The following is a 21,541-nucleotide window of genomic DNA, read 5'->3' on the forward strand; positions in this document are numbered from 1 at the left end:
CCTGTTGCCTATCCTTATATCACTCCTGCTGCTAGCTTGCTCCTCGTTCTCCTGGTCTCTAAAAAAGCAGACCATGGATGCAGCCTCTATGATGTCAGTCAAGGGGGTGCTCAACACAATCCTGATTTTTGGAGATTTTTTTAAGATCAGGGTGAGCTAGAAAAACTATGGTCATGGGCAAACTCTGACACTTAGTATTTTCCTGCGAGTTAAGACCGTGCCCATGAGGAGAACTATGACCTTTTAGGTAAGATCAACTGTGGTGACCTGCTTGCATACTTTGAGACCATCAGTGCAATTTCCTACCCATCCCTTAGTTTGGTTTAAAAGGGGAGTTCTGCCCATTTACCGTGTACACTGAAAAATCGATCTAGCTGTCACATTATTTCATAGTTTAGCCTCTTATTCTGGCTATGCTGTTTGGTCCTCCATATTGTGGCCAGGCATTATTACAGAAAAGGTCAGTCATCCCTTACATAAGGTCTGGGGATCAAACCGTACATCACAGTGGAGAGTCCTGCAGAACAGTAGTAACTTCCCTTCTAGAAGAGAAAAGAGGAGAAGTGAGGCAGCGAGTCAGGTCTCTCTGGTTGGTTAACCTGACTTTCTGGGCTTTCAGATTTAACTGGCGTTTTAACCAGTGCTTACTGCATAGCCTGACTTATAGGAGAAATTGTGGCAGAGGTGTCTGCCATCCTTTGGCTTCCAGATATTTACCGTGCAGCCAGTGGGTTATGGGCCTGGGTTTCCGGGTTTAACTAGTCTTACCGTGTAACCCCTAAGTAAGTTTTTGGGCTTCCGGGCTTTCACCGTGTAGCCTGTGGACACTAGAGTTTTCTTGGGCTCCTGGAACCTGGTTCTCTAGCACCTGGCGCATAACCATCTCCCATCGTCTTCAAGTCTCTTTTGGAACACTTTTTCCCTTTTGGCTAGACCTTTCATTTGATCCACATTTGAACTAGCAATACATTTGAACTAGCAATGCCTGGTTGTTCAGCGTTAGCTGGACGGAGACTTCGTCAGTCCCTCTTTAAAGGATCTGGCTTCTGAGCCAGAGACTGGAGCAGCTAGAAAGAAACGCATTTATAGCTGAAGTTTAGCATCATTTTATATCTTGGCACCACTTTTAATTTAAACAGCCAATTGGTTATTATCTCTGCAAGATGAGAGATATCTCTTTTGACATCTCCAGGGGCCCTCTGGGGATGTCAAAATCTGGATAATTTAGAACTTTGATTTTTAGAAAGTCTGTTAAAGGTGTCAAGAGAACTTAGAGTATCTGGTCAAAATAGAATTCCTTAACATCCTGAAATGATAGCCATTCATTAGTCAGGGTGATTTTTACACTTTTAAACCAGATCTGATCATAATACTTAACAATGCTTTTCATCAATCTGAACTTAACAGAGACAGTAGAGTACACAATAGATTACTTTGGCAGAACATGAATTTTATGTCTCTTGTTGAATAAACCAGAAATAAAAACCTTGAACATAAGGGTTCACATAATTTAGAACTATTTAACAGAGTCAAAAAGAGCTTACAGGACCTAACTCTAGAAATGGCAGAGCAACCGATTAAGCAGACACTGTTAAAATAGACATTACAGTTTTTGCAAAAACAGATTCCAAGATTTACGACTTAGACCATTTTTAGATATTTACTAACATTAGTGCACATTTTTTTAAAAACCTCATTGTTGTAACAGAAGATCAGACTTCAACTTTAGGTCAATGTAATTTTGGCATTAGCACTCAACTTAAAGAAAACTCTGTAAACAATTTTAAAGTTGTAAACCTTTTAAAACTTTTCATGACTTGCTCACACCTTCTGAAACTTTACACCTGTAGTTACTTTTACATAGTCTTGAATTGTTATGTATGGACAATCTATGAGAATACATGCTAACAAACTCAAACAGTCTCTCTTATCGAATTTAAGATGTGAAAAGTACAATACATTTTCCCACATTTTGCTTAGCATTGATGCCTAGATGGCTTAAGACACTGAGTTATTACTGAATACCACACCATTATCTGAATTAAAAGTCAAAATTACATTTCCATGCTTTTAAGTAACATAAGAATAACTCCTCCTGGACAGCAAACATGGACACAACTTTGAAAAGATCTTCATCGTTAAGAGAAACATGTTTAAAGCATATCAAAGACATGTAAAACCGAGCAAGTGAGCTACCAAGCAAACCAAAGGGCTTTGGCATTAACTTAATTTTCTGAACCAATGTTAACAACATAAAGGCTTGTATACACACAAATTTACTCTTATTTTTATAAGACCACTTTAGCTGGAAAGCAAAAACATGAATACAGCATAGGTCTGACACCATTTACAACATTTTAATACATTTCACATAATCTGAATTGACTCAAGCAGCTGTTACTTTAACAAATTTTAGAGTCTCATCCTTTGAGAGTTCCAGGGATCCGACTGGAAGCCCAAAGTTGGAAGACTCGGTTTAGAATTTAAGCTGTCAGAGTCAAGCGGTTTAACCAACAATTAGTACACTTCTGATCAGTTGGGTAATCACTCAAACACTGAAAACAGATAAACAACATAGACAACTTCGCGTTGCAGTTTTCCCAATCAAGACTCATAATGGCAATAGAAAAACGCGAAACCTTCAAGGCACATGAAGGAACACTCTCATCAGATAAGTCAGGGACAGCAGCACAGAAAAGAACTAGACATCAGCATATGAACCATTGCTTAGGCTTCCATTAACTGCAAAGAGAAAAACCCATCAGGTTGGAAAGGGTTAATGGATTAAGGTTCTGGCTCCCTTAGGTAAGGCCAGCAGTAGTATTGAATTGGAAATTCCTCCAGGAGAGGAAAAAAAAGCAGCCCTGGGGGGGCGCTTTCCATAGGGATATCTGGCTATGCCTGCCTGGGTGCAGCAGGCCACGTGGACTGGAATAGAGTGCAGTGAAAGGCTGTGGTCCCCCATTTACAGGGAAGACTGCGCACACCGGGGCCTGGCAGGACTGGCCGTGGGGTTGGGTAGGTGCGCCATTTCACCAAGAGTGCTGGGAACCTCCTATAATTCAGCCAAAGCCAGATCAATCAGGACTACTGCAAACACTCAGTCAATTAAAACAGATAGTTAACTTTAGCTCCTTTCCAGATTCAGTCCTCAGACAATCAAAGCTTAGCAACAGTAATAGCTCACAAAAACTTCAAGATGCACCAAAGCTACCATAAGCTGAAAAGACGGACAGCCTTCTACCAGGTTGGAAAGGGTTAACTGGTAACAGCTTATCCCTAGGTGGAATTCCCTCTTACTCTCTCCTGGCCAGCGGTATAGGAATGGAGATGAAGAGAGCAAAGAGTGGGGGAGGGAGCCCCGGGAGAAGGGCGGAAAGTGACAGAGGACAAGATGTGAGCGACTGCCCTCACCTTTCCCTATGAATCTCAGCTGGAGGAGAGCACAGGGAAAGGCCCTGGTGTCTGGGGGCTGAGCGGGGTTCGAAATCTCCTATCGCTCAAGAGTGCCCACTACCTAGTTGTCTGAGTTTACCTGGAGGGCCAATATTAGCCTCGACCAAAGCTAAGCCCTGCTCGCGTAGCAGTAGGCAGCGTGACCAGGCGTCCCTCCAAGAGAGAAACCTGGTTCTCAGGTCGCGGTCCGGCCGCCGGGAAGCCAAAGCGAGCTCAGGGGGTCTCCAGGCTCTCAGGCAACTGCCCTTCCTAATCGCCCTCCCGTTCCTTACAATCCCTCTGGAGTTTCGGCCGTAGCTATGCCGTGGCCGGGGGGACTCCGCGTTCTCGGAGAGCTGTGGGGTGCCGGACACTCAACAGTCACTTCCACAGATCCGGTCCCACTTGAGGGAAGGAATACTGACCTCCTATGTCTTCTCAAAATTGCAGGGTTCTTGTCTTCGCGCAAGAAAGAATTCAGGCGTGAGACAGAGAGCAGCGGAAGGCAAAACAGCAAGGTTTATTAGGAAGGAACATCTGTAAGGATGGATGGGCACCTCTCCAGACAGAGCCTGAGAGACTTGGGGGGAGGAAGGAGGGAGGTCCGAGCGGAGAGGCCACACCCGACCAGGCCAGGCGGGCGGCCCAGCAAAGACGCAGAGAGCTGAGCATGCAGTCCAGCCGAGGCTCAAAGGTATAGTTAGTCCTTGTCCCATGTTAACGACAAAAGGCAAGTAAACTATAACACAGAAAACAATCACAAGACACACAAAGACACTGCACGCAACAACCGAACGGGACAAAACTGAAACAAAAACTCCAGATGGGGTCGAGTGCCCTATCAGCCTTTCCTGGGGAAGGAGGGAGACAAAGTCCTTCCCTTCCTCCCAGTGCACCGCTGGGGCATCCCCCAGGGCTTGAGCCAGGGGTCCTGGACACGTCTGTCCCTTCCTACTACTGGCTCTTCACTTTTTCGGCGCCTAGCGCCCGGACACCCTATCGCCCGTACAGACAGACAATGGAACACACAAAATATATAAAACAGAGAGGACTTCCCTCCGATTGAGAGATGGAGGGTGGATCTGGGGTCTGAATCCTGGACGAGCCCCCATGAATGTAGGACAGCCGAAAAAGGTGTCCCACAGAACGGACCCCAGAAACACGGACTCCACTCCAACCGATGCAATAGCAAGAGGAAGTTTATTTCATTTGCAAATGGACCGTCTCAGTAGCACCCTCTAGTGTGGTACGAAGAGAACGGCCCCGAACATCAGCTTTACAGAGTATTTAAAGCTAAAAACCACAGCATTAGCATACTTAGTTATGTTACAATCCTATTGGGCAAGATAAAAGTTGTGTTACAATTTTATTGGATATGTTAATGGTTACTAGGTAAGGGGCTTAGGATGGGGGTCACGGGCAGTTTCTTCTTAAAAGCTAAAGCAAGCAGGGCGGGGGTGGTACCGGCTGTCCGTGCTTTGCGGTTTTTTCTCTTTTCTTATCAGCTTAAGCAAGCAAGGACGAGGATGGCAGTAAAACAGTAAAACCTTGGTATGTCACAAGATAAGGGTTGGGGGCTTTCCGTCCTTCCCTGTTTTCTAAAGATATCACAATTTGCAAGCTTAGCCAACTCATACAGAAGAGAGAAAAATGCAGTTAGCCGTAGATTCTCCATTTTGTCCCTCAGTTAGCCCTTACAGCCCAAGGAGCCCGCCTGATCACTGGCTCTAGGAGGCTGCCCAGGCGGCGCGGCCAAGTGACCCCAGGTGCTAGCTAGTGGCAGCGGCCGGCCTTGGGGACAACCTGCGGGCATCCCCGGGCCACAGAAACATTCTCTGAGGGAAGCTAGAGTACCAGGCACCCAGGCAGGCAGTCAGCTTCCTGCTCTGGCTTGAGGGCTCCCTGGCTCGCGCATGCGCATGCACGGTCCATGATTCCCTGCCCTAAGGGCTTGTAGGACGGGGCCGTTGCTGGGGGCAGCTGCTGCTACACATCCACGCCTGATGCCCACCTGGGCGGTCCACGTGAGATGTGCTCGGAGCTGGGGTACAGGCGGCCCCACCATGGCCTCCTGAGCCTGGAGCACATGCGTGGGCCATCTCGCGTGGCCTGCAGGCCTGCAGTCTGGCACGCCTGCATTCCTGGGGGCCTCCTAGGTAGCCCCCACCTCCTTTGGGCCTCAACGAGGCACAGCCCCAGGAAACCTGTGCCACCTGCGCGTAGGAGCCAGGTCCGCGGGCAGCAGGCTCCCTAGGCCCACGGCTGCGCCCGACCCTGCAGCCTGCCTGGAAGGCTGCAGGCACAGGATGGGAGGTGTCACTGGGCAGCGTGTGTTCCCAAAACCTCTGCTGGCAGCCCCCGGGGGGGAGGGTGCAGCTGGCTGAGCCTCGGCTGGCTCCCTCCCTCTGGTCGGGCATCACGAACCCAGCCCCACTTCTGTTCCTGTGTTCCTGGCCTCCACTGCGCGCTTGGGAGCAGCCAAGGCCCCCTCGGCTTCCGTAGGCCATTCGCCCGAGGAGACTGCCTGAGCCCTGGCTCTAGGAGGCTGCCCAGGCGGCGCTGGCAAGTGACCCCAGGTGCTAGCTAGTGGCAGCGGCTGGCCTAGGTGACAACCTGCGGGCATCCCCGGGCCACAGAAACATTCTCTGAGGGAAGCTAGAGTACCTGGCACCCAGGCAGGCAGTCATCTTCCTGCTCTGGCTTGAGGGCTCCCTGGCTCGCGCATGCACATGCATGGTCCATGATTCCCTGCCCTAAGGGCTTGTAGGGTGGGGCCGTTCCTGGGGGCAGCTGCTGCTATGAACCCATGCCTGATGCCCACCTGGGCAGTCCACGCGAGATGTGCTCGGAGCTGGGGTACAGGCTGTCCCACCATGGCCTCCTGAGCCTGGCGCACACGTGTGGGCCATCTCGTGTCGCCTGCAGGCCCGCAGTCTGGCACTCCTGCGTTCCTGGGGGCCTCCTACATTGCCCCCACCTCCTTTGGGCTGCGACGAGGCGCAGTCCCAGGAAAGCTGTGCCACCTGCGCGTGGGAGCCAGGCCCATGGGCAGCAGGCTCACTAGGCCCACAGCTGCGCCCGACCCTGCAGCCTGCCTGGATGGCTGCAGGCACAGGACGGGAGGTGTCACTGGGCAGCGTGTGTTCCCAAAACCTCTGCTGGCAACCCCCGGGAGGGAGGGTGCAGCTGGCTGCGCCTCGGCTGGGTGCCTCCCTCTGGTCGGGCATCACGAACAAAGCCCCACTTCTGTCCCTGTGTTCCTGGCCTCCACTGCGCGCTTGGGAGTGGCCGGGCCCCCCTCGGCTTCCGTAGGCCATTCGCCCGAGGAGCCTGCCTGAGCCCTGGCTCTAGGAGGCTGCCCAGGCGGCGCTGCCAAGTGACCCCAGGTGCTAGCTAGTGAAAGAGGCCGGCCTTGGGGACAACCTGCGGGCATCCCCGGGCCACAGAAACATTCTCTGAGGAAAGCTAGAGTACCTGGTACACAGGCAGTCAGCTTCCTGCTCTGGCTTGAGGGCTCCCTGGCTCGCGCATGCGCATGCGCGATCCATGATTCCCTGCCCTAAGGGCTTGTAGGGCCCGGCCGATCCTGGGGGCAGCTGCTGCTACACATCCACGCCTGATGCCCACCTGGGCAGTCAATGCGAGATGTGCTCGGAGCTGGAGTATAGGCGGTCCCAACATGGCCTCCTGAGCCTGGCGCACACGCGTGGGCCATCCCGTGTTGCCTGCAGGCCCGCAGTCTGGCACTCCTGCGTTCCTGGGGGCCTCCTAGGTTCGCTACACCTCCTTTAGGCCGCGACGAGGCGCAGTCCCAGGAAAGCTGTGCCACCTGCGCGTGGGAGCCAGGCCCATGGGCAGCAGGCTTCCTAGGCCCACGGCTGCGCCCGTCCCTGCAGCCTGCCTGGATGGCTGCAGGCACAGGATGGGAGGTGTCACTGGGCAGCGTGTGTTCCCAAAACCTCCGCTGGCAGCCCCCGGGAGGGAGGGTGCAGCTGGCTGCGCCTCGGCTGGCTCCCTCCCTCTGGTCGGGCATCACGAACCCTGCCCCACTTCTGTCCCTGAGTTCCTGGCCTCCACAGAGCACTTGGGAGCGGCCGGGCCCCCCTCGGCTTCCGTAGGACATTCGCCTGAGGAGCCTGCCTGAGCCCTGGCTCTAGGAGGCTGCCCAGGCGGCGCTGCCAAGTGACCCCAGGTGCTAGCTAGTGGCAGCAGCTGGCCTAGGTGACAACCTGCGGGCATCCGCGGGCCACAGAAACATTCTCTGAGGGAAGCTAGAGTACCTGGCACCCAGGCAGGCAGTCAGCTTCCTGCTCTGGCTTGAGGGCTCCCTGGCTCGCACATGTGCATGCGCGGTCCATGATTCCCTGCCCTAAGGGCTTGTAGGGCGGGGCCGTTCCTGGGGGCAGCTACTGCTTTGCACCCATGCCTGATGCGCACCTGGGCGGTCCACGCGAGATGTGCTCGGAGCTGGGGTACAGGCTGTCCCACCATGGCCTCCTGAGCCTGGCGCACACGCGTGGGCCATCTCATGTCGCCTGCAGGCCCACAATCTGGGACTCCTGCGTTCCTGGGGGCCTCCTACGTTGCCCCCACCTCCTTTGGGCGGCGACGAGGTGCAGTCCCAGGAAAGCTGTGCCACCTGCGCGTGGGAGCCAGGCCCATGGGCAGCAGGCTCCCTAGGCCCATGGCTGCGCCCGACCCTGCAGCCTGCCTGGATGGCTGCAGGCACAGGATGGGAGGTGTCACTGGGCAGCGTGTGTTCCCAAAACCTCCGCTGGCAGCCCCCGGGAGGGAGGGTGCAGCTGGCTGCGCCTCGGCTGGCTCCCTCCCTCTGGTCGGGCATCACAAACCCAGCCCCACTTCTGTCCCTGTGTTCCTGGCCTCCACAGAGCGCTTGGGAGCGGCCGGGCCCCCCTCGGCTTCCGTACGCCATTCGCCCGAGGAGCCTGCCTGAGCCCTGGCTCTAGGAGGCTGCCCAGGCGGCGCTGCCAAGTGACCCCAGGTGCTAGCTAGTGGCAGCGGCTGGCCTAGGTGACAACCTGCGGGCATCCCCGGGCCACAGAAATATTCTCTGAGGGAAGCTAGAGTACCTGGCACCCAGGCAGGCAGTCAGCTTCCTGCTCTGGCTTGAGGGCTCCCTGGCTCGCGCATGCGCATGCGTGGTCCATGATTCCCTGCCATAAGGGCTTGTACGGCGGGGCCGTTGCTGGGGGCAGCTGCTGCTTTGCACCCATGCCTGATGCCCACCTGGGCGGTCCACGCGAGATGTGCTCGGAGCTGGGGTACAGGCTGTCCCACCATGGCCTCCTGAGCCTGGCGCACACGCGTGGGCCATCTCGTGTCGCCTGCAGGCCCGCAGTCTGGCACTCCTGCGTTCCTGGGGTCCTCCTACGTTGCCCCCACCTCCTTTGGGCGGCAACGAGGTGCAGCCCCAGGAAAGCTGTGCCACCTGCGTGTGGCAGCCAGGCCCATGGGCAGCAGGCTCCCTAGGCCCATGGCTGCGCCCGTCCCTGCAGCCTGCCTGGATGGCTGCAGGCACAGGATGGGAGGTGTCACTGGGCAGCGTGTGTTCCCAAAACATCTGCTTGTAGGCCCTGGGAGGGTGGGTGAAGCTGGCTGCGCCTCGGCTGGCTCCCTCCCACTGGTCGGGCATCAGGAACCCAGCCCCACTTCTGTCCCCTGTGTTCCTGGCCTCCACTGCGCGCTTGGGAGCGGCCGGGCTCCCCTCGGCTTCCGTAGGCCATTCGCCCGAGGAGCCTGCCTAAGCCCTGGCTCTAGGAGGCTGCCCAGGCGGCGCTGCCAAGTGACCCCAGGTGCTAGCTAGTGGCAGCGGCTGGCCTAGGTGACAACCTGCGGGCATCCGCGGGCCACAGAAACAGTCTCTGAGGGAAGCTAGAGTACCTGGCACCCAGGCAGCAGTCAGCTTCCTGCTCTGGCTTGAGGGCTCCCTGGCTCGCGCATGCGCATGCGCGGTCCATGATTACCTGCCCTAAGGGCTTGTAGGGCCCGGCCGATCCTGGGGGCAGCTGCTGCTACACATCCACGCCTGATGCCCACCTGGGCAGTCAATGCGAGATGTGCTCGGAGCTGGAGTATAGGCGGTCCCAACATGGCCTCCTGAGCCTGGCGCACACGCGTGGGCCATCCCGTGTTGCCTGCAGGCCCGCAGTCTGGCACTCCTGCGTTCCTGGGGGCCTCCTAGGTTCGCTACACCTCCTTTGGGCCGCGACGAGGCGCAGTCCCAGGAAAGCTGTGCCACCTGCGCGTGGGAGCCAGGCCCATGGGCAGCAGGCTTCCTAGGCCCACGGCTGCGCCCGTCCCTGCAGCCTGCCTGGATGGCTGCAGGCACAGGATGGGAGGTGTCACTGGGCAGCGTGTGTTCCCAAAACCTCCGCTGGCAGCCCCCGGGAGGGAGGGTGCAGCTGGCTGCGCCACGGCTGGCTCCCTCCCTCTGGTCGGGCATCACGAACCCTGCCCCACTTCTGTCCCTGAGTTCCTGGCCTCCACAGAGCGCTTGGGAGCGGCCGGGCCCCCCTCGGCTTCCGTAGGCCATTCGCCCGAGGAGCCTGCCTGAGCCCTGGCTCTAGGAGGCTGCCCAGGCGGCGCTGCCAAGTGACCCCAGGTGCTAGCTAGTGGCAGCAGCTGGCCTAGGTGACAACCTGCGGGCATCCCCGGGCCACAGAAACATTCTCTGAGGGAAGCTAGAGTACCAGGCACCCAGGCAGGCAGTCAGCTTCCTGCTCTGGCTTGAGGGCTCCCTGACTCGCACATGTGCATGCGCGGTCCATGATTCCCTGCCCTAAGGGCTTGTAGGGCGGGGCCGTTCCTGGGGGCAGCTACTGCTTTGCACCCATGCCTGATGCGCACCTGGGCGGTCCACGCGAGATGTGCTCGGAGCTGGGGTACAGGCTGTCCCACCATGGCCTCCTGAGCCTGGCGCACACGCGTGGGCCATCTCATGTCGCGTGCAGGCCCACAATCTGGGACTCCTGCGTTCCTGGGGGCCTCCTATGTTGCCCCCACCTCCTTTGGGCGGCGACGAGGTGCAGTCCCAGGAAAGCTGTGCCACCTGCACGTGGGAGCCAGGCCCATGGGCAGCAGGCTCCCTAGGCCCACGGCTGCGCCCGACCCTGCAGCCTGCCTGGATGGCTGCAGGCACAGGATGGGAGGTGTCACTGGGCAGCGTGTGTTCCCAAAACCTCCGCTGGCAGCCCCCGGGAGGGAGGGTGCAGCTGGCTGCGCCTCGGCTGGCTCCCTCCCTCTGGTCGGGCATCACAAACCCAGCCCCACTTCTGTTCCTGTGTTCCTGGCCTCCACAGAGCGCTTGGGAGCGGCCGGGCCCCCCTCGGCTTCCGTAGGCCATTCGCCCGAGGAGCCTGCCTGAGCCCTGGCTCTAGGAGGCTGCCCAGGCGGCGCTGGCAAGTGACCCCAGGTGCTAGCTAGTGGCAGCGGCTGGCCTAGGTGACAACCTGCGGGCATCCCCGGGCCACAGAAATATTCTCTGAGGGAAGCTAGAGTACCTGGCACCCAGGCAGGCAGTCAGCTCCCTGCTCTGGCTTGAGGGCTCCCTGGCTCGCGCATGCGCATGCGTGGTCCATGATTCCCTGCCATAAGGGCTTGTACGGCGGGGCCGTTGCTGGGGGCAGCTGCTGCTTTGCACCCATGCCTGATGCCCACCTGGGCGGTCCACGTGAGATGTGCTCGGAGCTGGGGTACAGGCTGTCCCACCATGGCCTCCTGAGCCTGGCGCACACGCGTGGGCCATCTCGTGTCGCCTGCAGGCCCGCAGTCTGGCACTCCTGCGTTCCTGGGGGCCTCCTACGTTGCCCCCACCTCCTTTGGGCGGCAACGAGGTGCAGCCCCAGGAAAGCTGTGCCACCTGCGTGTGGCAGCCAGGCCCATGGGCAGCAGGCTCCCTAGGCCCACGGCTGCGCCCGACCCTGCAGCCTGCCTGGATGGCTGCAGGCACAGGATGGGAGGTGTCACTGGGCAGCGTGTGTTCCCAAAACATCTGCTTGTAGGCCCTGGGAGGGTGGGTGAAGCTGGCTGCGCCTCGGCTGGCTCCCTCCCACTGGTCGGGCATCAGGAACCCAGCCCCACTTCTGTCCCCTGTGTTCCTGGCCTCCACTGCGCGCTTGGGAGCGGCCGGGCCCCCCTCGGCTTCCTTAGGCCATTCGCCCGAGGAGCCTGCCTAAGCCCTGGCTCTAGGAGGCTGCCCAGGCGGCGCTGGCAAGTGACCCCAGGTGCTAGCTAGTGGCAGCGGCTGGCCTAGGTGACAACCTGCGGGCATCCGCGGGCCACAGAAACAGTCTCTGAGGGAAGCTAGAGTACGTGGCACCCAGGCAGCAGTCAGCTTCCTGCTCTGGCTTGAGGGCTCCCTGGCTCGCGCATGCGCATGCGCGGTCCATGATTCCCTGCCTTCAGGGCTTGTAGGGCCCGGCTGATCCTGGGGGCAGCTGCTGCTACACATCCACGCCTGATGCCCACCTGGGCGGTCCACGCGAGATGTGCTCGGAGCTGGGGTACAGGCTGTCCCACCATGGCCTCCTGAGCCTGGCACACACGCGTAGGCCATCTCGTGTCGCCTGCAGTCCCGCAGTCTGGCACTCCTGCGTTCCTGGGGGCCTCCTACGTTGCCCCCACCTCCTTTGGGCGGCGACGAGGCGCAGTCCCAGGAAAGCTGTGCCACCTGCGCGTGGGAGCCAGGCCCATTGGCAGCAGGCTCCCTAGGCCCACGGCTGCGCCCGACCCTGCAGCCTGCCTGGATGGCTGCAGGCACAGGATGGGAGGTGTCACTTGGCAGCGTCAGTTCCCAAAACCTCCGCTGGCAGTCCCCGGGAGGAAGGGTGCAGCTGGCTGCGCCTCGGCTGGCTCCCTCCCTCTGGTCGGGCATCACGAACCCAGCCCCACTTCTGTCCCTGTGTTCCTGGCCTCCACTGCGCGCTTGGGAGCAGCCGGGCCCCCCTCGGCTTCCGGAGGCCATTTGCCCGAGGAGCCTGCTGAGCCCTGGCTCTAGGAGGCTGCCCAGGCGGCGCTGGCAAGTGACCCCAGGTGCTAGCTAGTGGCAGCGGCTGGCCTAGGTGACAACCTGCGGGCATCCCCGGGCCACAGAAAGAGTCTCTGAGGGAAGCTAGAGTACCTGGCACCCAGGCAGGCAGTCAGCTTCCTGCTCTGGCTTGAGGGCTCCCTGGCTCGCGCATGCGCATGCGCGGTCCATGATTCCCTGCCATAAGGGCTTGTACGGCGGGGCCGTTGCTGGGGGCAGCTGCTGCTACACATCCACGCCTGATGCCCACCTGGGCGGTCCACGCGAGATGTGCTCGGAGCTGGGGTACAGGCTGTCCCACCATGGCCTCCTGAGCCTGGCGCACACGCGTGGGCCATCTCGTGTCACCTGCAGGCCCGCAGTCTGGCACTCCTGCGTTCCTGGGGGCCTCCTACGTTGCCCCCACCTCCTTTGGGCGGCGACGAGGTGCAGTCCCAGGAAAGCTGTGCCACCTGCGCGTGGGAGCCAGGCCCATGGGCAGCAGGCTCCCTAGGCCCACGGCTGAGCCCGACCCTGCAGCCTGCCTGGATGGCTGCAGGCACAGGACGGGAGGTGTCACTGGGCAGCGTGTGTTCCCAAAACCTCCGCTGGCAGCCCCCGGGAGGGAGGGTGCAGCTGGCTGCGCCACGGCTGGCTCCCTCAATAAGGTCGGGCATCAGAAACCCAGCCCCACTTCTGTCCCTGTGTTCCTGGCCTCCACTGCGCGCTTGGGAGTGGCCGGGCCCCCCTCGGCTTCCGTAGGCCATTCGCCCGAGGAGCCTGCCTGAGCCCTGGCTCTAGGAGGCTGCCCAGGCGGCGCTGCCAAGTGACCCCAGGTGCTAGCTAGTGGCAGCGGCTGGCCTAAGTGACAACCTGCGGGCATCCCCGGGCCACAGAAACATTCTCTGAGGAAAGCTAGAGTACCTGGTACACAGGCAGTCAGCTTCCTGCTCTGGCTTGAGGGCTCCCTGGCTCGCGCATGCGCATGCGCGGTCCATGATTCCCTGCCCTAAGGGCTTGTAGGGCCCGGCCGATCCTGGGGGCAGCTGCTGCTACACATCCACGCCTGATGCCCACCTGGGCAGTCAATGCGAGATGTGCTCGGAGCTGGAGTATAGGCGGTCCCAACATGGCCTCCTGAGCCTGGCGCACACGCGTGGGCCATCTCGTGTCGCCTGCAGGCCCGCAGTCTGGCACTCCTGCGTTCCTGGGGGCCTCCTAGGTTCGCTACACCTCCTTTGGGCCGCGACGAGGCGCAGTCCCAGGAAAGCTGTGCCACCTGCGCGTGGGAGCCAGGCCCATGGGCAGCAGGCTTCCTAGGCCCACGGCTGCGCCCGTCCCTGCAGCCTGCCTGGATGGCTGCAGGCACAGGATGGGAGGTGTCACTGGGCAGCGTGTGTTCCCAAAACCTCCGCTGGCAGCCCCCGGGAGGGAGGGTGCAGCTGGCTGCGCCTCGGCTGGCTCCCTCCCTCTGGTCGGGCATCACGAACCCTGCCCCACTTCTGTCCCTGAGTTCCTGGCCTCCACAGAGCGCTTGGGAGCGGCCGGGCCCCCCTCGGCTTCCGTAGGCCATTCGCCCAAGGAGCCTGCCTGAGCCCTGGCTCTAGGAGGCTGCCCAGGCGGCGCTGCCAAGTGACCCCAGGTGCTAGCTAGTGGCAGCAGCTGGCCTAGGTGACAACCTGCGGGCATCCCCGGGCCACAGAAACATTCTCTGAGGGAAGCTAGAGTACCAGGCACCCAGGCAGGCAGTCAGCTTCCTGCTCTGGCTTGAGGGCTCCCTGACTTGCACATGTGCATGCGCGGTCCATGATTCCCTGCCCTAAGGGCTTGTACGGCGGGGCCGTTGCTGGGGGCAGCTGCTGCTACACATCCACGCCTGATGCCCACCTGGGTGGTCCACGCGAGATGTGCTCGGAGCTGGGGTACAGGCTGTCCCACCATGGCCTCCTGAGCCTGGCGCACACGCGTGGGCCATCTCGTGTCACCTGCAGGCCCGCAGTCTGGCACTCCTGCGTTCCTGGGGGCCTCCTACGTTGCCCCCACCTCCTTTGGGCGGCGACGAGGTGCAGTCCCAGGAAAGCTGTGCCACCTGCGCGTGGGAGCCAGGCCCATGGGCAGCAGGCTCCCTAGGCCCACGGCTGCGCCCGACCCTGCAGCCTGCCTGGATGGCTGCAGGCACAGGACGGGAGGTGTCACTGGGCAGCGTGTGTTCCCAAAACCTCCGCTGGCAGCCCCCGGGAGGGAGGGTGCAGCTGGCTGCGCCACGGCTGGCTCCCTCAATCTGGTCGGGCATCAGAAACCCAGCCCCACTTCTGTCCCTGTGTTCCTGGCCTCCACTGCGTGCTTGGGAGTGGCCGGGCCCCCCTCGGCTTCCGTAGGCCATTCGCCCGAGGAGCCTGCCTGAGCCCTGGCTCTAGGAGGCTGCCCAGGCGGCGCTGCCAAGTGACCCCAGGTGCTAGCTAGTGGCAGCGGCTGGCCTAGGTGACAACCTGCGGGCATCCCCGGGCCACAGAAACATTCTCTGAGGGAAGCTAGAGTACCAGGCACCCAGGCAGGCAGTCAGCTTCCTGCTCTGGCTTGAGGGCTCCCTGACTCGCACATGTGCATGCGCGGTCCATGATTCCCTGCCCTAAGGGCTTGTACGGCGGGGCCGTTGCTGGGGGCAGCTGCTGCTACACATCCACGCCTGATGCCCACCTGGGCGGTCCACGCGAGATGTGCTCGGAGCTGGGGTACAGGCTGTCCCACCATGGCCTCCTGAGCCTGGCGCACACGCGTGGGCCATCTCGTGTCACCTGCAGGCCCGCAGTCTGGCACTCCTGCGTTCCTGGGGGCCTCCTACGTTGCCCCCACCTCCTTTGGGCGGCGACGAGGTGCAGTCCCAGGAAAGCTGTGCCACCTGCGCGTGGGAGCCAGGCCCATGGGCAGCAGGCTCCCTAGGCCCACGGCTGCGCCCGACCCTGCAGCCTGCCTGGATGGCTGCAGGCACAGGATGGGAGGTGTCACTGGGCAGCGTGTGTTCCCAAAACCTCCGCTGGCAGCCCCCGGGAGGGAGGGTGCAGCTGGCTGCGCCACGGCTGGCTCCCTCAATCTGGTCGGGCATCAGAAACCCAGCCCCACTTCTGTCCCTGTGTTCCTGGCCTCCACTGCGCGCTTGGGAGTGGCCGGGCCCCCCTCGGCTTCCGTAGGCCATTCGCCCGAGGAGCCTGCCTGAGCCCTGGCTCTAGGAGGCTGCCCAGGCGGCGCTGCCAAGTGACCCCAGGTGCTAGCTAGTGGCAGCGGCTGGCCTAAGTGACAACCTGCGGGCATCCCCGGGCCACAGAAACATTCTCTGAGGAAAGCTAGAGTACCTGGTACACAGGCAGTCAGCTTCCTGCTCTGGCTTGAGGGCTCCCTGGCTCGCGCATGCGCATGCGCGGTCCATGATTCCCTGCCCTAAGGGCTTGTAGGGCCCGGCCGATCCTGGGGGCAGCTGCTGCTACACATCCACGCCTGATGCCCACCTGGGCAGTCAATGCGAGATGTGCTCGGAGCTGGAGTATAGGCGGTCCCAACATGGCCTCCTGAGCCTGGCGCACACGCGTGGGCCATCTCGTGTCGCCTGCAGGCCCGCAGTCTGGCACTCCTGCGTTCCTGGGGGCCTCCTAGGTTCGCTACACCTCCTTTGGGCCGCGACGAGGCGCAGTCCCAGGAAAGCTGTGCCACCTGCGCGTGGGAGCCAGGCCCATGGGCAGCAGGCTTCCTAGGCCCACGGCTGCGCCCGTCCCTGCAGCCTGCCTGGATGGCTGCAGGCACAGGATGGGAGGTGTCACTGGGCAGCGTGTGTTCCCAAAACCTCCGCTGGCAGCCCCCGGGAGGGAGGGTGCAGCTGGCTGCGCCTCGGCTGGCTCCCTCCCTCTGGTCGGGCATCACGAACCCTGCCCCACTTCTGTCCCTGAGTTCCTGGCCTCCACAGAGCGCTTGGGAGCGGCCGGGCCCCCCTCGGCTTCCGTAGGCCATTCGCCCGAGGAGCCTGCCTGAGCCCTGGCTCTAGGAGGCTGCCCAGGCGGCGCTGCCAAGTGACCCCAGGTGCTAGCTAGTGGCAGCAGCTGGCCTAGGTGACAACCTGCGGGCATCCCCGGGCCACAGAAACATTCTCTGAGGGAAGCTAGAGTACCAGGCACCCAGGCAGGCAGTCAGCTTCCTGCTCTGGCTTGAGGGCTCCCTGACTCGCACATGTGCATGCGCGGTCCATGATTCCCTGCCCTAAGGGCTTGTACGGCGGGGCCGTTGCTGGGGGCAGCTGCTGCTACACATCCACGCCTGATGCCCACCTGGGCGGTCCACGCGAGATGTGCTCGGAGCTGGGGTACAGGCTGTCCCACCATGGCCTCCTGAGCCTGGCGCACACGCGTGGGCCATCTCGTGTCACCTGCAGGCCCGCAGTCTGGCACTCCGGCGTTCCTGGGGGCCTCCTACGTTGCCCCCACCTCCTTTGGGCGGCGACGAGGTGCAGTCCCAGGAAAGCTGTGCCACCTGCGCGTGGGAGCCAGGCCCATGGGCAGCAGGCTCCCTAGGCCCACGGCTGCGCCCGACCCTGCAGCCTGCCTGGATGGCTGCAGGCACAGGACGGGAGGTGTCACTGGGCAGCGTGTGTTCCCAAAACCTCCGCTGGCAGCCCCCGGGAGGGAGGGTGCAGCTGGCTGCGCCACGGCTGGCTCCCTCAATCTGGTCGGGCATCAGAAACCCAGCCCCACTTCTGTCCCTGTGTTCCTGGCCTCCACTGCGCGCTTGGGAGTGGCCGGGCCCCCCTCGGCTTCCGTAGGCCATTCGCCCGAGGAGCCTGCCTGAGCCCTGGCTCTAGGAGGCTGCCCAGGCGGCGCTGCCAAGTGACCCCAGGTGCTAGCTAGTGGCAGCGGCTGGCCTAAGTGACAACCTGCGGGCATCCCCGGGCCACAGAAACATTCTCTGAGGAAAGCTAGAGTACCTGGTACACAGGCAGTCAGCTTCCTGCTCTGGCTTGAGGGCTCCCTGGCTCGCGCATGCGCATGCGCGGTCCATGATTCCCTGCCCTAAGGGCTTGTAGGGCCCGGCCGATCCTGGGGGCAGCTGCTGCTACACATCCACGCCTGATGCCCACCTGGGCAGTCAATGCGAGATGTGCTCGGAGCTGGAGTATAGGCGGTCCCAACATGGCCTCCTGAGCCTGGCGCACACGCGTGGGCCATCTCGTGTCGCCTGCAGGCCCGCAGTCTGGCACTCCTGCGTTCCTGGGGGCCTCCTAGGTTCGCTACACCTCCTTTGGGCCGCGACGAGGCGCAGTCCCAGGAAAGCTGTGCCACCTGCGCGTGGGAGCCAGGCCCATGGGCAGCAGGCTTCCTAGGCCCACGGCTGCGCCCGTCCCTGCAGCCTGCCTGGATGGCTGCAGGCACAGGATGGGAGGTGTCACTGGGCAGCGTGTGTTCCCAAAACCTCCGCTGGCAGCCCCCGGGAGGGAGGGTGCAGCTGGCTGCGCCTCGGCTGGCTCCCTCCCTCTGGTCGGGCATCACGAACCCTGCCCCACTTCTGTCCCTGAGTTCCTGGCCTCCACAGAGCGCTTGGGAGCGGCCGGGCCCCCCTCGGCTTCCGTAGGCCATTCGCCCGAGGAGCCTGCCTGAGCCCTGGCTCTAGGAGGCTGCCCAGGCGGCGCTGCCAAGTGACCCCAGGTGCTAGCTAGTGGCAGCGGCTGGCCTAGGTGACAACCTGCGGGCATCCCCGGGCCACAGAAACATTCTCTGAGGGAAGCTAGTGTACCAGGCACCCAGGCAGGCAGTCAGCTTCCTGCTCTGGCTTGAGGGCTCCCTGACTCGCACATGTGCATGCGCGGTCCATGATTCCCTGCCCTAAGGGCTTGTAGGGCGGGGCCGTTCCTGGGGGCAGCTACTGCTTTGCACCCATGCCTGATGCGCACCTGGGCGGTCCACGCGAGATGTGCTCGGAGCTGGGGTACAGGCTGTCCCACCATGGCCTCCTGAGCCTGGCACACACGCGTGGGCCATCTCGTGTCGCCTGCAGGCCCGCAGTCTGGCACTCCTGCGTTTCTGGGGGCCTCCTACGTTGCCCCCACCTCCTTTGGGCGGCGACGAGGTGCAGTCCCAGGAAAGCTGTGCCACCTGCACGTGGGAGCCAGGCCCATGGGCAGCAGGCTCCCTAGGCCCACGGCTGCGCCCGACCCTGCAGCCTGCCTGGATGGCTGCAGGCACAGGATGGGAGGTGTCACTGGGCAGCGTGTGTTCCCAAAACCTCCGCTGGCAGCCCCCGGGAGGGAGGGTGCAGCTGGCTGCGCCTCGGCTGGCTCCCTCCGTCTCGTCGGGCATCACAAACCCAGCCCCACTTCTGTCCCTGTGTTCCTGGCCTCCACTGCGCGCTTGGGAGCGGCCGGGCCCCCCTCGGCTTCCGTAGGCCATTCGCCCGAGGAGCCTGCCTGAGCCCTGGCTCTAGGAGGCTGCCCAGGCGGCGCTGCCAAGTGACCCCAGGTGCTAGCTAGTGGCAGCGGCTGGCCTAGGTGACAACCTGCGGGCATCCCCGGGCCACAGAAATATTCTCTGAGGGAAGCTAGAGTACCTGGCACCCAGGCAGGCAGTCAGCTCCCTGCTCTGGCTTGAGGGCTCCCTGGCTCGCGCATGCGCATGCGTGGTCCATGATTCCCTGCCATAAGGGCTTGTACGGCGGGGCCATTGCTGGGGGCAGCTGCTGCTTTGCACCCATGCCTGATGCCCACCTGGGCGGTCCACGCGAGATGTGCTCGGAGCTGGGGTACAGGCTGTCCCACCATGGCCTCCTGAGCCTGGCGCACACGCGTGGGCCATCTCGTGTCGCCTGCAGGCCCGCAGTCTGGCACTCCTGCGTTCCTGGGGGCCTCCTACGTTGCCCCCACCTCCTTTGGGCGGCAACGAGGTGCAGCCCCAGGAAAGCTGTGCCACCTGCGTGTGGCAGCCAGGCCCATGGGCAGCAGGCTCCCTAGGCCCATGGCTGCGCCCGTCCCTGCAGCCTGCCTGGATGGCTGCAGGCACAGGATGGGAGGTGTCACTGGGCAGCGTGTGTTCCCAAAACATCTGCTTGTAGGCCCTGGGAGGGTGGGTGAAGCTGGCTGCGCCTCGGCTGGCTCCCTCCCTCTGGTCGGGCATCACGAACCCAGCCCCACTTCTGTCCCTGTGTTCCTGGCCTCCACTGCGCGCTTGGGAGCGGCCGGGCCCCCCTCGGCTTCCGGAGGCCATTTGCCCGAGGAGCCTGCTGAGCCCTGGCTCTAGGAGGCTGCCCAGGCGGCGCTGGCAAGTGACCCCAGGTGCTAGCTAGTGGCAGCGGCTGGCCTAGGTGACAACCTGCGGGCATCCCCGGGCCACAGAAACAGTCTCTGAGGGAAGCTAGAGTACCTGGCACCCAGGCAGGCAGTCAGCTTCCTGCTCTGGCTTGAGGGCTCCCTGGCTCGCGCATGCGCATGCGCGGTCCATGATTACTTGCCCTAAGGGTTGTAGGGCCCGGCCGATCCTGGGGGCAGCTGCTGCTACACATCCATGCCTGATGCCCACCTGGGCGGTCCACGCGAGATGTGCTCGGAGCTGGGGTACAGGCTGTCCCACCATGGCCTCCTGAGCCTGGCACACACGCGTAGGCCATCTCATGTCGCCTGCAGGCCCGCAGTCTGGCACTCCTGCGTTCCTGGGGGCCTCCTATGTTGCCCCCACCTCCTTTGGGCCGCGACGAGGCGCAGTCCCAGGAAAGCTGTGCCACCTGCGCGTGGGAGCCAGGCCCATGGGCAGCAGGCTCCCTAGGCCCACGGCTGCGCCCGACCCTGCAGCCTGCCTGGATGGCTGCAGGCACAGGATGGGAGGTGTCACTTGGCAGCGTCAGTTCCCAAAACCTCCGCTGGCAGCCCCCGGGAGGGAGGGTGCAGCTGGCTGCGCCTCGGCTGGCTCCCTCCCTCTGGTCGGGCCTCACGAACCCAGCCCCACTTCTGTCCCTGTGTTCCTGGCCTCCACTGCGCGCTTGGGAGTGGCCGGGCCCCCCTCATCTTCCGGAGGCCATTCGCCCGAGGAGCCTGCCTGATCACTGGCTCTAGGAGGCTGCCCAGGCGGCGCTGGCAAGTGACCCCAGGTGCTAGCTAGTGGCAGCGGCTGGCCTAGGTGACAACCTGCGGGCATCCGCGGGCCACAGAAACAGTCTCTGAGGGAAGCTAGAGTACCTGGCACCCAGGCAGGCAGTCAGCTTCCTGCTCTGGCTTGAGGGCTCCCTGGCTCGCGCATGCGCATGCGCGGTCCATGATTCCCTGCCATAAGGGCTTGTACGGCGGGGCCGTTGCTGGGGGCAGCTGCTGCTACACATCCACGCCTGATGCCCACCTGGGCGGTCCACGCGAGATGTGCTCGGAGCTGGGGTACAGGCTGTCCCACCATGGCCTCCTGAGCCTGGCGCACACGCGTGGGCCATCTCGTGTCACCTGCAGGCCCGCAGTCTGGCACTCCTGCGTTCCTGGGGGCCTCCTACGTTGCCCCCACCTCCTTTGGGCGGCAACGAGGTGCAGTCCCAGGAAAGCTGTGCCACCTGCGCGTGGGAGCCAGAGCCACGGGCAGCAGGCTCCCTAGGCCCACGGCTGAGCCCGACCCTGCAGCCTGCCTGGATGGCTGCAGGCACAGGACGGGAGGTGTCACTGGGCAGCGTGGGCTCCCAAACCTCTGCTTGTAGGCCCTGGGAGGGAGGGTGCAGCTGGCTGCGCCACGGCTGGCTCCCTCAATCTGGTCGGGCATCAGAAACCCAGCCCCACTTCTGTCCCCTGTGTTCCTGGCCTCCACTGCGCGCTTGGGAGCGGCCGGGCCCCCCTCGGCTTCCTTAGGCCATTCGCCCGAGGAGCCTGCCTAAGCCCTGGCTCTAGGAGGCTGCCCAGGCGGCGCTGCCAAGTGACCCCAGGTGCTAGCTAGTGGCAGCGGCTGGCCTAGGTGACAACCTGCGGGCATCCCCGGGCCACAAAAACATTCTCTGAGGGAAGCTAGAGTACCTGGCACCCAGGCAGGCAGTCAGATACCTGCTTTGGCTTGAGGGCTCCCTGGCTCGCGCATGCGCATGCGC

Source organism: Lepus europaeus, unplaced genomic scaffold (genome assembly GCF_033115175.1).
Source record: "Lepus europaeus isolate LE1 unplaced genomic scaffold, mLepTim1.pri SCAFFOLD_29, whole genome shotgun sequence".
NCBI classification, from domain to species: Eukaryota; Metazoa; Chordata; class Mammalia; order Lagomorpha; family Leporidae; genus Lepus; species Lepus europaeus.